The following is a 12287-nucleotide window of genomic DNA, read 5'->3' as shown; positions in this document are numbered from 1 at the left end:
CTTGGTCTTCTCTCCGGATCTCCAGACTCACCGGAGGGACGTTCGTCAGGTCCTGCTCAGGCTAAGGCAGAACCATCTCTACGCTAAATTTGAGAAGTGCCTCTTTGAGCAGACCTCGCTTCCGTTTCTGGGCTACTTTATCTCTCAGACCGGCCTACAAATGGATCCTGAGAAACTGTCTGCCATCGAGAAATGGCCCCGACCGGAGGGGTTGAAGGCCATTCAGCGATTCCTGGGCTTCGCCAACTACTACCGCCTCTTCATACCACACTTCTCTTCCCGGACGGCCCCAATTTCTGCGCTCACCCGTAAAGGTACTAATCCCAAAGAGTGGCCACCCGAAGCAGAGGAGGCCTTTCTTTCCCTTAAACAGGCCTTCTCTTCCGCCCCGGTGCTGCATCGCCCAGATGGCAACAAGCAGTTCTTCCTGGAAGTTGACGCCTCCTCCTCTGGAGCCGGAGCGGTACTTACTCAAAAATCATCTTCCGGGAGGATGGTAACTTGTGGCTTCTTCTCTAAACTCTTCTCCTCCTCTGAGCGCAACTATTCCATAGGAGACCGAGAGTTATTGGCCATCAAACTGGCATTGGAGGAGTGGCGTTACCTGCTCGAGGGGGCTCTTCATCCGGTAATAATTTACACTGACCACAAGAACTTGGCTTACCTCCAGCATGCCCAGAGACTTAACCCGCGCCAAGCCCGGTGGTCCTTGTTTTTTGCTCGTTTTGATTTTGTCCTTCATTTTCGCCCGGCTGACAAAAACGTCAAGGCGGACGCCTTGTCTCGATCCTTTCTGGTGTCTGATCTCGAGGAGGATCCGAAACATATCATCGATCCCGCCAGAGTAATGCAGGTGGCTCCCGTGAGTCTAAATCGTCTTCCTCCTGGTAAGACGTTCGTACCAGTACCTGATCGGGAGAAGATCCTACACTGGGGTCATTCGTCTAAACTAGCTGGCCACGCCGGTCAGAAAAAGACCCTCCAGCTTATTACCCGGCACTACTGGTGGCCTAACCTGCACAAGGATGTAATAGACTTTGTTTCTGCCTGTGTGTCCTGCGCCCGCAACAAAGTTCCGAGACACCTGCCGGCCGGCCGCCTCCTACCTCTGCCAGTACCTGCTGCCCCCTGGCAGCATATAGCGATGGACTTCATTACTGATCTGCCCGTCTCTGCCGGTTGTACGGTCATTTGGGTGGTCGCTGACCGCTTCTCCAAGATGGCTCACTTCATTCCACTGCCAGGTCTTCCGTCTGCACCCGAGCTGGCTAAAGACTTTATCCGCCACATCTTCCGTCTTCATGGCCTGCCCCGTCACATCGTGTCGGATCGTGGGGTACAGTTCACTTCCCGTTTCTGGAGAGCCACTTGTAAATTGCTGGACGTCACCCTGGACTTCTCCTCCGCTTACCACCCACAGTCTAATGGTCAAGTGGAGCGGATCAATCAGAACCTGACCAGTTACCTTCGGCACTTCGTTAATGCCCACCATTCTGACTGGGTGGATCTCCTGCCATGGGCCGAATTCTCGTACAACAATCACGAGAGCGAGTCTTCCTCCAAATCCCCGTTTTTTGTAGTCTACGGTCAGCATCCTCGGATCCCGTTTCCCGTCTCCACCTCGGCGGACAATCCGGCTGCGGAATCTCTTGTTAACAAATTTTCCTCCATATGGGAGAGTACCCGGTCCGCACTCCTTCTGTCATCCGAGCGTATGAAAAGACACGCTGACAAAAAACGTCTGGACCCTCCTCAATTCCGCCCTGGGGATAAAGTCTGGCTCTCGTCCAAATATGTCCGGCTCAAGATCCCTTCCTATAAGTTAGGGCCTCGGTTCATCGGCCCACTGGAGGTCATCAGTCAGATCAACCCGGTGGCCTATAAATTGAAACTCCCGGCCAACTTACGGATCCCTAACTCCTTCCATGTATCTCTCCTCAAACCTGTGGTACTTAACTCTTTTTCCAAGTCTACAGGTACGCCTCCTGCTCCGGTTTCTGCTGAGGACGAGTTTGAGGTAGAGAACATTCTTGCCACCAAAAGGGTAAGAGGAAAGACCTTTTTTCTGGTAGATTGGAAGGGGTTTGGTCCTGAGGAGAGAACGTGGGAGCCCCGGGAGAACATCCATGCCCCTCTCATCCTAGCTAAATTTCTGTCTGGCCTAAAAAAGGGGGGGCCTAAAGGGGGGGGTACTGTAGCGCTGGCGTCCCTGCCCTCTGCTAGGCAGGGACGCTGCTCCCCTCACCGCTCTGCTCCGTGCCCGGCGTCCTCTCCCCGCTCTGCTGTCAGCGCGCGTCCCTTCCCGGCCCCTGTGCTTAGGGCGCGCGCGCGCGCGCTCCCCTCCTCTTAAAGGGGCCGCGCGCGCCGCCCTAAGGAGTCCCCGGCCAATGGCCGGAGGACTTCATCATATATAAGGCACCTCCTCCAAAATGGAGGTGCCCGAGCAATGTTGTTTGCACCTGTGTCTCACCTGTGCTTCAGCCCTCAGGTCCCGTTGCCAGTTACCTGCCAGTTTCCTGCTAGTTACCTGCCAGTTACCTGCCTGATTCCTGCCTGAATACTTGTTACCTGTCTGCCAGTCTGAGGTCCGACGGTCTGCCTTACTACTCCTGTCAGTCTGTCTAAGGACCAGCCTGCCCGCTCACCTGGGAGCGCATATCAGCTACCTGCCTGCTTGCCTGAGGTCCGACGGTCTGCCTTACTACTCCGGTCAGTCTGTCTATGGACCAGCTTGCCCGCTCACCTGGGAGCGCTTCTCCGTTATCTGCCTGCTTGCCAGCCCGGAGGCTCCGTTGTCACGTGCTGTGACCACCAGCTATCTCAGAGACTCTTGCCCGCTCACCTGGGAGCGCATCTCCGTTACCTGCCTGCTTGCCAGCCCGGAGGTCCCGTTGTCACGTGCGGTGACCATCAGCTATTCCAGAGACTCTTGCCCGCTCACCTGGGAGCGCTTCTCCGTTACCTACCTGCCTGCCAGCCCGGAGGGTCCGCCGTCACGTGCCGTGACCACCTGCTATTCCAGAGACTCTCGCTTGCTCACCTGGGAGCACACATCTACCACCTGCCTGCTAGCCTACCCGGAGGCTCTGCCATCACAGGTCGTACCTACCCCTTACCCAGAGACTGCCCTGATCACTTGCCGTAACTCCCTGTCCGTTCACCCAGAGACTGCCACCCGCTCCCTTACAAGGGCCGCCCCCTTGTATAGTAGCTCAGAGGTTCCGCCTCCCGGACCCGTTACAGTCCGCCTCCCGGACCCGTTACAAGCATGCTAAAAGGAGCAGAAAAAGCAAAAAAAAATCAGAATTCCACCTTTCCAAGCAGAGAAATGACTGTTTGTGCAATGACATTATTCATTGATTTTAGCCATTGAAAACCATCCTGTTACTCATATACCAGAAATGGTTAAAGGTATTGGCTGAATGCAAATAGATAGCAGCTCACCCTTTCTGAATCTTTTTAGCATGCTAGAAGTAGCAGGAAAAAACAAAATATTTCAGATTTCCACTTTTACAAGCTGAGAAATGACTGTTTGTGCAATGACATTATTCATTGATTTTAGCAATTGAAAACCATCCAGTTACTCATATACCAGAAATGGTTGAAGGTATTGGCTGAACGCAAACAGACAGAAACTCACCCTCTTCGAATCTTCTTTAGCATGCTAAAAGGAGCAGGAAAAAGCAAAATAATTTCAGAATTCCACCTTTCCAAGCAGAGAAATGACTGTTTGTGCAATGACATTATTCATTGATTTTAGCCATGGAAAAACGTCCTGTTACTCATATACCAGAAATGGTTGAAGGTATTGGCTGAATGGAAATAGATAGCAGCTCACCCTCTTTGAATCTTCTTTAGCATGATAAAAGGAGCAGGAAAGAGCAAAAAATTTCAGAATTATACCTTTCCAAGCAGAGAAATGACTGTTTGTGCAATGACATTATTCATTGATTTTAGCCATTGAAAAACGTCCTGTTACTCATACACCAGAAATGGTTGAAGGTGTTGGCTGAACGCAAACAGATAGCTGCTCACCCTCTTTGAATCTTCTTTAGCATGCTAAAAGGAACAGGAAAAAGCAAAAAATTTCAGAATTCCACCTTTCCAAGCAGAGAAATGATTGTTTGTGCAATGACATTATTCATTGATTTTAGCCATTGAAAACCGTCCTGTTACTCATATACCAGAAATGGTTAAAGGTATTGGCTGAACGCAAAAAGATAGCAGGCCACCATCTTTGAATCTTTTTTTAGCATGATAAAAAAGGGCAGAAAAAGCAAAAAATTTCAGAATTCCACCTTTCAAAGCAAAGAAATGACTGTTTGTGCAATGACATTATTCATTGATTTTAGCCATTGAAAACCGTCCTGTTACTCATATGCCAGAATTGGTTGAAGGTATTGGCTGAAATCAAATAGGTAGCAGCTCAACCTCTTGGAATCTTCTTTAGCATGCTAAAAGGAGCAGGAAAAAGCAAAAAATTTCAGAATTCCACCTTTCCAAGCAGAGAAATGACTGTTTGTGCAATGACATTATTCATTGATTTTAGCCACTGAAAACCGTCCTGTTACTCATATACCAGAAATGGTTGAAGGTATTGGCTGAACGCAAACAGATAGCAGCTCACCCTCTTTGAATCTTCTTTAGCAATGCTAAATGGAGGAGGAAAAACCAAAAAAATACAGAATTCTACCATTCAAAGCAGAGGAATGACTGTTTGTGCGACGACATTATTCATTGATTTTAGCCATTGAAAAACGTCCTGTTACTTATACACCAGAAATGGTTGAAGGTATAGGGTGAGCACAAAAAGATAGGAGGCCACCCTCTTTGAATCTTCTTTAGTATGATAAGAAGAGCAGGAAAAAGTAAAAAAATTCAGAATTCCACCTTTCAAAGCAAAGAAATGACTGTTTGTGTATTGACATTATTCATTGATTTTAGCCTTTGAAAACCGCCTTGTTACTCATATACCAGAAATGGTTGAAGGTATTGGCTGAACGCAAACTGTTAGCAGCTCACCCTCTTTGTATCTTCTTTAGCACGCTAAAAGGAGGAGGAAAAACCAAAAAATTTCAGAATTCCACCTTTCCAAGCAGAGAAATGAATGTTTGTGTAATGACATTATTCATTCAAATTAGCTATTGAATACCGTCATTTTTCTCATATGCCAGAAATGGTTTTAAGTTATTGGCTGAATGCAACCAGATAGTAGGTCACCCTATTTGAATCTTCTTTACCATGCTAAAAGGAGCAGGAAAGAGCAAAAAATTTCAGAACTTCTCCAATCCAAGCAGAGAAATGACTGTTTGTGCAAGACTTTATTCATTGATTTTAGCCATTGAATACCGTGATTTTTTTCATATACCAGAAATGGTTTTAAGTTATTGGCTGAATGCAAACAGATAGCAGCTCACCGTTTTGAATCTTCTTTAGTATGCTAAAAGGAGCAGGAAAAAACAAAAAATTTCAGATTTCCAGCTTTAAAAGCAGAGAAATGACTGTTTGTGAAATGACATTATTCATTGATTTTAGCCATTGAAAAACGTCCTGTTACTCATATACCAGAATTCGTTGAAGTTATTGCCTGAACTCAAACAGACAGCAGCTCAGCCTCTTTGAATCTTCTTTAGCATGCTAAAAGGAGCAGGATAAAGCAAAAAAATTCAGAATTACACCTTTCCAAGCAGAGAAATGACTGTTTGTGAAATGACATAATTCCCTGATGTTAGCCATTGAATATTGTCATGTTACTCATATACCAGAACTGGTTGAAGGTATTGGCTGAACGCAAACTGATAGCAGCTCACCATCTTTGAATCTTCTTTAGCATGATAAAAAGAGCAGGAAAATGCAAAAAATTTCAGAATTCCACCTTTCAAAGCAAAGAAATGACTGTGCCATGACATTACTCATTGATTTAAGCTATTGAAAAATGTCCTGTTACTCATATACCAGAATAGGTTGAAGGTATTGGCTGAACTCAAACAGATAGCAGCTCACCCTCTTTGAATCTTCTTTAGCATGCTAAATGGAGCAGGAAAAAGCAAAAAATTTCAGAATTCCTCCTTTCCAAGCAGAGAAATGACTGCTTGTGCATTGACATTATTCATTGATTTTAGCCATTGAAAAACATCCTGTTCCTCATATACCAGAAATGGTTGAAGATATTGGCTGAACACAAACAGACAGCAACTCACCCTCTTTGAATCTTCTTTAGCATGCTAAAAGGAGGAGGAAAAGCCACAAAACTTCAGAATTCCACGTTTCAAAGCAAAGAAATGACTGTTTGTGCAATGACATTATTCATTGATTTTAGCCATTGAAAAACGTCCTGTTACTCATATACAAGAATTCGTTGAAGGTATTGGCTGAACTTAAACAGGCAGCAGCTCACTATCTTTGAATCTTCTTTAGCATGCTAAAAGTAGCAGGAAAGAGCAAAACATTTCAGAATTCCACCTTTCCAAGCAGAGAAATGACTGTTTGTGCAATGACATTATACATTGATGTTAGCCATTGAAAACCGTCATGTTACTCATATACCAGAAATGGTTGAAGGTATTGGCTTAATGCAAACAGATAGCAGCTCCCCCTCTTTGAATCTTTTTTAGCATGCTAAAAGGAGCAGGAAAAATTTAAAGATTTCAGAATTCCAGCTTTCCAAGCAGAGAATTGACTGTTTGTGCAATGACATCATTCATTGATTTTAGACATTGAAAACCCTCCTGTTACTCATATAGCAGAAATAGTTGAAGGTATTGGCTGAATGCAAACAGATAGCAACTCACCCTCTTTGGATCTTCTTAGCATGCTAAAAGTAGCAGGGAAAAGCAAAACATTTCAGAATTCCACCTTTCCAAGCAGAGAATTGACTGTTTTGCTGTGACATTATTCATTCATTTTAGCCATTAAAAACCATCCTGTTACTCTTATGCCAGAAATGGTTGAAGTTATTGGCTGAAAGCAAACAGATAGAAGCTCACCCTCTTTGAATCTTCTTTAGCATGGTAAAAGGAGCAGGAAAAAGCAAAAAATTTCAGAATTCCACCTTTCCAAGCAAATAAAAGACTGTTTGTGCAATGACATTATTCAATGATTTTAGACATTGAAAACCGCCCTGCTACTCATATACCAGAAATGGTTGAAGGTATTGGCTTAACGTTAACAGAAAGCAGATCACCCTCTTCGAGTCTTCTTTAGCATGCTAATAGGAGCAGGAAAAAGTAAAAACATTTCAGATTTCCACCTTTTCAAGCAGAGAATGACTATTTGTGCAATGACATTATTCATTGATTTTAGCCATTGAAAAACGTCCTGTTAATCATATACCAGAAATGGTTGACGGTATTGGCTTAACGTAAACAGATAGCAGTTCACCCTCTTTGAATCTTCTTTAGCATGCTAAAAGGAGGAGGAAAAAACAAAAAATTTCAGAATTCCACCTTTCAAAGCAGAGGAATGACTGTTTGTGCAATGACATTATTCATTGATTTTAGCCATTGAAAAACGTCCTGTTACTCATATACCAGAAATGGTTGAAATTATTGGCTGAACACAAACAGATAGCAGCTCACCCTCTTTGAATCTTTTTTAGCATGCTAAATGGAGCAGGAAAAAGGTAAAGATTTCAGAATTCCAGCTTTCCAAGCAGAGAATTGACTGTTTGTGCAATGACATCATTCATTGATTTTAGCCATCGAAAACCGTCCTGTCACACATATACCAGAAATGGTTGAAGGTATTGGCTGAACGCAAACAGATAGCAGCTCACCCTCTTTGAATCTTCTTTAGCTTGCTAAAAGTAGCAGAAAAAAACTAAATATTTCAGATTTCCACCTTTAAAAGCAGAGAAATGACAGTTTGCGCAATGATATTATTCATTGATTTTAGAAATTGAAAAACATCCTGTTACTCATAAACCAGAAATGGTTCAAGGTGTTGGCTGAACGCAAATAGACAGCAACTCACCCTCCTTGAATCTTCTTTAGCATGCTAAAAGGTTGAGTAAAAAGCAAAATTATTTCAGAATTCCAGCTTTCCAAGCAGAGAATTGACTGTTTGTGCAATGACATTATTCATTAATTTTAGCCATTGAAAACCGTCCTGTTACTCATATAGCAGAAATGGTTAAAGGTATTGGCTGAACGCAAACAGATAGCAGACCACCCTCTTAGAATCTTCTTTAGCATGATAAAAAAGCAGGAAAAAGCAAACAATTTCAGATTTCCACCTTTCAAAGCAAAGAAATGACTGTTTGTGCAATGACATTATTCATTGATTTTAGCCCTTGAAAAACGTCCTGTTACTCATATGCCAGAAATGGTTGAAGGTATTGGCTGAACACAAAAAGATAGAAGGCCACACTCTTTGAATCTACTTTAGCATGATAAAAATAGGAGGAAAAAGCCAAAAATTTCAGAATTCCACCTTTCAAAGCAAAGAAATGACTGTTTGTGTATTGACATTATTCATTGATTTTAGCCATTGAAAACCGTCCTGTTACTCATATACTAGAATTGGTTAAAGGTAATGGCTGAACTCAAACAGAAAACACATAGCTGCTCACCCTCTTTGAATCTTCTTTAGCATGCTAAAAGGAGCAGGAAAAAGCAACAAATTTCAGAATTCCACCTTTCCAAGCAGAGAAATGACTGTTTGTGCAATGATATTATTCATTGATTTTAGCCACTGAAAACCGTCCTGTTTAGAGATGAGCGTTGTTCTACTCGAACTGTTCGCCAATCTCAAATTTGAGCTGTTTTGGGCGGTGTTCGAGCCGGTCGGTGAACACGAACAATTTGAGAAAAATTCGGCTGTTCGAGGTTATGTGCGATAACTGTTCGTGCACCAAAATCATAACTGGATTTTTTCTCAGTAATGATGAAAATTAATGTTAATACGCAGTTTGAGTGTACAGCGGGGCGGGGGGAGGGTCAGGGGATGGATCTCTGCAGGAACAATGAAGATCTCCATTTTTTTTTCTCTTTCCCGCATTTGCAGTGGGGAGGTGCAATCTGTCAGCCTATCAGCAGCGCACACACGGAGCGAAGTGCTTTTTTTCACACAAGCAAGGGCATGTGTGATTGGCAGTGTATGTCACATGTCCTTGCCCTATAAGACCAAGCCATTTTCCCCGTCGCCACCATTTTCTCACTGCTGCAGCTGCGTGTTAGACGGCACCGCTGTTGCTGTGTGCGCTATACCTCGTTAATTTCAAGCCAATTTTCGCACAAATATACAGATAGCTTGGGAGTAGGGAATAGTTGTGATTGCAGTCCTTTTAAGGACTAGGTTACAGCATTTCCTACGACTTTTATCAAGCAGGTCTGTGCTCTTAAATAGATAGATTGTGGGAGTAAAGACTAATTGTAATTGGAGTCCTTTTCAGGACTAGGTTACATCAGTTCCTATCAGTTTTTGCCAGGCAGGTCTGTGCCAGTGCTGTGCAAGTTTTTTTCACAGCATTTGGCTGAATCTAGCAAAGCTAATCCTTTTTGGCCTATTGCAGAGTGTGTTAGTCAGTGGAGTAGCCTATCTGTGTTGAAAGATATACCACCTGTGTATAGAATACCAATTTTTTTACTGCACCTAGTGATGCAAAATCTTTTGGGCATAGCATCATTCTATTAGTCCTTCTATACTGACCTCCAGCAGGTTGCAAATTGAATATAATTTTTTTCTGCATCTAGCTCTGAAAAAATATTTGGGCTTCTAGCAGTGTGTGGGACTTGGTCTATTAGTCCATCTATACTGACCTCCATCAGGTTGCAAATTAAAAATAATTTTTTTCTTCATTTAGCTCTGAAAAAATATTTGGGCTTCTAGCATGTGTGTGGGACTTGTTCTATTAGTCCTTCTATACTGACCTCCAGCAGGTTGCAAATTGAATATAATTTTTTTCTGCATCTAGCTCTGAAAAAATATTTGGGCTTCTAGCGGTGTGTGGGAATTGGTCTATTAGTCCATCTATACTGACCTCCATCAGGTTGCAAATTAAAAATAATTTTTTTCTGCATCTAGCTCTGAAAAAATATTTGGGCTTCTAGCAGTGTGTGGGACTTGGTCTATTAGTCCATCTACACTGACCTCCATCAGGTTGCAAATTAAAAATAATTTTTTTCTTCATTTATCTCTGAAAAAATATTTGGGCTTCTAGCAGCGTGTGGGACTTGTTCTATTAGTCCATCTATACTGACCTCCATCAGGTTGCAAATTAAAAATAATTTTTTTCTGCATCTAGCTCTGAAAATATATTTGGGCTTCTAGCAGTGTGTGGGACTTGGTCTATTAGTCCATCTATACTGACCTCCATCAGGTTGCAAATTAAAAATAATTTTTTTCTGCATCTAGCTCTGAAAACATATTTGGGCTTCTAGCAGTGTGTGGGACTTGGTCTATTAGTCCATCTATACTGACCTCCATCAGGTTGCAAATTGAATAAAAAAATTTTCTGCATCTAGCTCTGAAAAAATATTTGGGCTTCTAGCGGTGTGTGGGACTTGGTCTATTAGTCCATCTATACTGACCTCCATCAGGTTGCAAATTAAAAATAATTTTTTTCTGCATCTAGCTCTGAAAAAATATTTGGGCTTCTAGCAGTGTGTGGGACTTGGTCTATTAGTCCATCTATACTGACCTCCATCAGGTTGCAAATTAAAAATAATTTTTTTCTGCATCTAGCTCTGAAAAAATATTTGGGCTTCTAGCAGTGTGTGGGACTTGGTCTATTAGTCCATCTATACTGACCTCCATCAGGTTGCAAATTGAATAAAAAAATTTTCTGCATCTAGCTCTGAAAAAATATTTGGGCTTCTAGCGGTGTGTGGGACTTGGTCTATTAGTCCATCTATACTGACCTCCATCAGGTTGCAAATTAAAAATAATTTTTTTCTGCATCTAGCTCTGAAAAAATATTTGGGCTTCTAGCAGTGTGTGGGACTTGGTCTATTAGTCCATCTATACTGACCTCCATCAGGTTGCAAATTAAAAATAATTTTTTTCTTCATTTATCTCTGAAAAAATATTTGGGCTTCCAGCAGCGTGTGGGACTTGTTCTATTAGTCCATCTATACTGACCTCCATCAGGTTGCAAATTAAAAATAATTTTTTTCTGCATCTAGCTCTGAAAAAATATTTGGGCTTCTAGCAGTGTGTGGGACTTGGTCTATTAGTCCATCTATACTGACCTCTATCAGGTTGCAAATTAAAAATAATTTTTTTCTTCATTTAGCTCTGAAAAAATATTTGGGCTTCTAGCAGTGTGTGGGACTTGTTCTATTAGTCCTTCTATACTGACCTCCAGCAGGCTGCAAATTGAATATAATTTTTTTCTGCATCTAGCTCTGAAAAAATATTTGGGCTTCTAGCGGTGTGTGGGACTTGGTCTATTAGTCCATCTACACTGACCTCCATCAGGTTGCAAATTAAAAATAATTTTTTTCTGCATCTAGCTCTGAAAAAATATTTGGGCTTCTAGCAGTGTGTGGGACTTGGTCTATTAGTCCATCTATACTGACCTCCATCAGGTTGCAAATTAAAAATATTTTTTTTCTGCATCTAGCTCTGAAAAAATATTTGGGCTTCTAGCAGTGTGTGGGACTTGGTCTATTAGTCCATCTATACTGACCTCCATCAGGTTGCAAATTAAAAATAATTTTTTTCTGCATCTAACCCAGCCAATAGTTTTGGCCTAATAACACAGTTTGGCCACTCAGCTCTGCTCGGTTACCATCCATTGTTTTTTTGTGCAAACAACTCCAGAGTTGTGAATTAGTTAACCACCAAAATGAGTGGAAAAAGGCCTGCTGCTGGTGGAAAGGGGAATAGGCGTGTTGGGAAGGGGAAAAAAGGTTGTGTCCGTGGGGTAGGTGCAGAAGAAAGACCATCTTCCAGCCAAACTAAAATGTCTACTTCTTTTAGCGGACAATGTGATAAGATCCCTTTCTTACGGCCACGCCAATCACTACAAATTCCAGATGAGGCACAAAAACAGCAGGTGCTTCAACGGATATCAAGTGCTCCTTTAAGTGGGCTCTCCTCCACATCAACTTCAACATCACAAATACTCCAGTCCTCAAAGGTGTCACCCAAATCGCACTTGCTTCCTCACAGCTCCCAAATCTCCAGCTGCCCGTCTGAGTATGAGGTAGAACAGATGGTTGAGTCTGCAGAGCTGTTTACTCATACTATAGCCTGGGAATCAGAGGTCGACTCCAGCGCTTCTGTGAATCCAGACGAGGAAATGATCTGCACTGATGCCCAGAATCTTTATGAGTCGGATCCAG

Source organism: Phyllobates terribilis, unplaced genomic scaffold (genome assembly GCF_046119375.1).
Source record: "Phyllobates terribilis strain yellow unplaced genomic scaffold, ASM4611937v1 Scaffold_11__3_contigs__length_659146591, whole genome shotgun sequence".
Taxonomy (NCBI): domain Eukaryota; kingdom Metazoa; phylum Chordata; class Amphibia; order Anura; family Dendrobatidae; genus Phyllobates; species Phyllobates terribilis.
The sequence above is the reverse complement of the archived record's forward strand: the minus strand, read 5'-3'. Positions refer to the sequence as shown.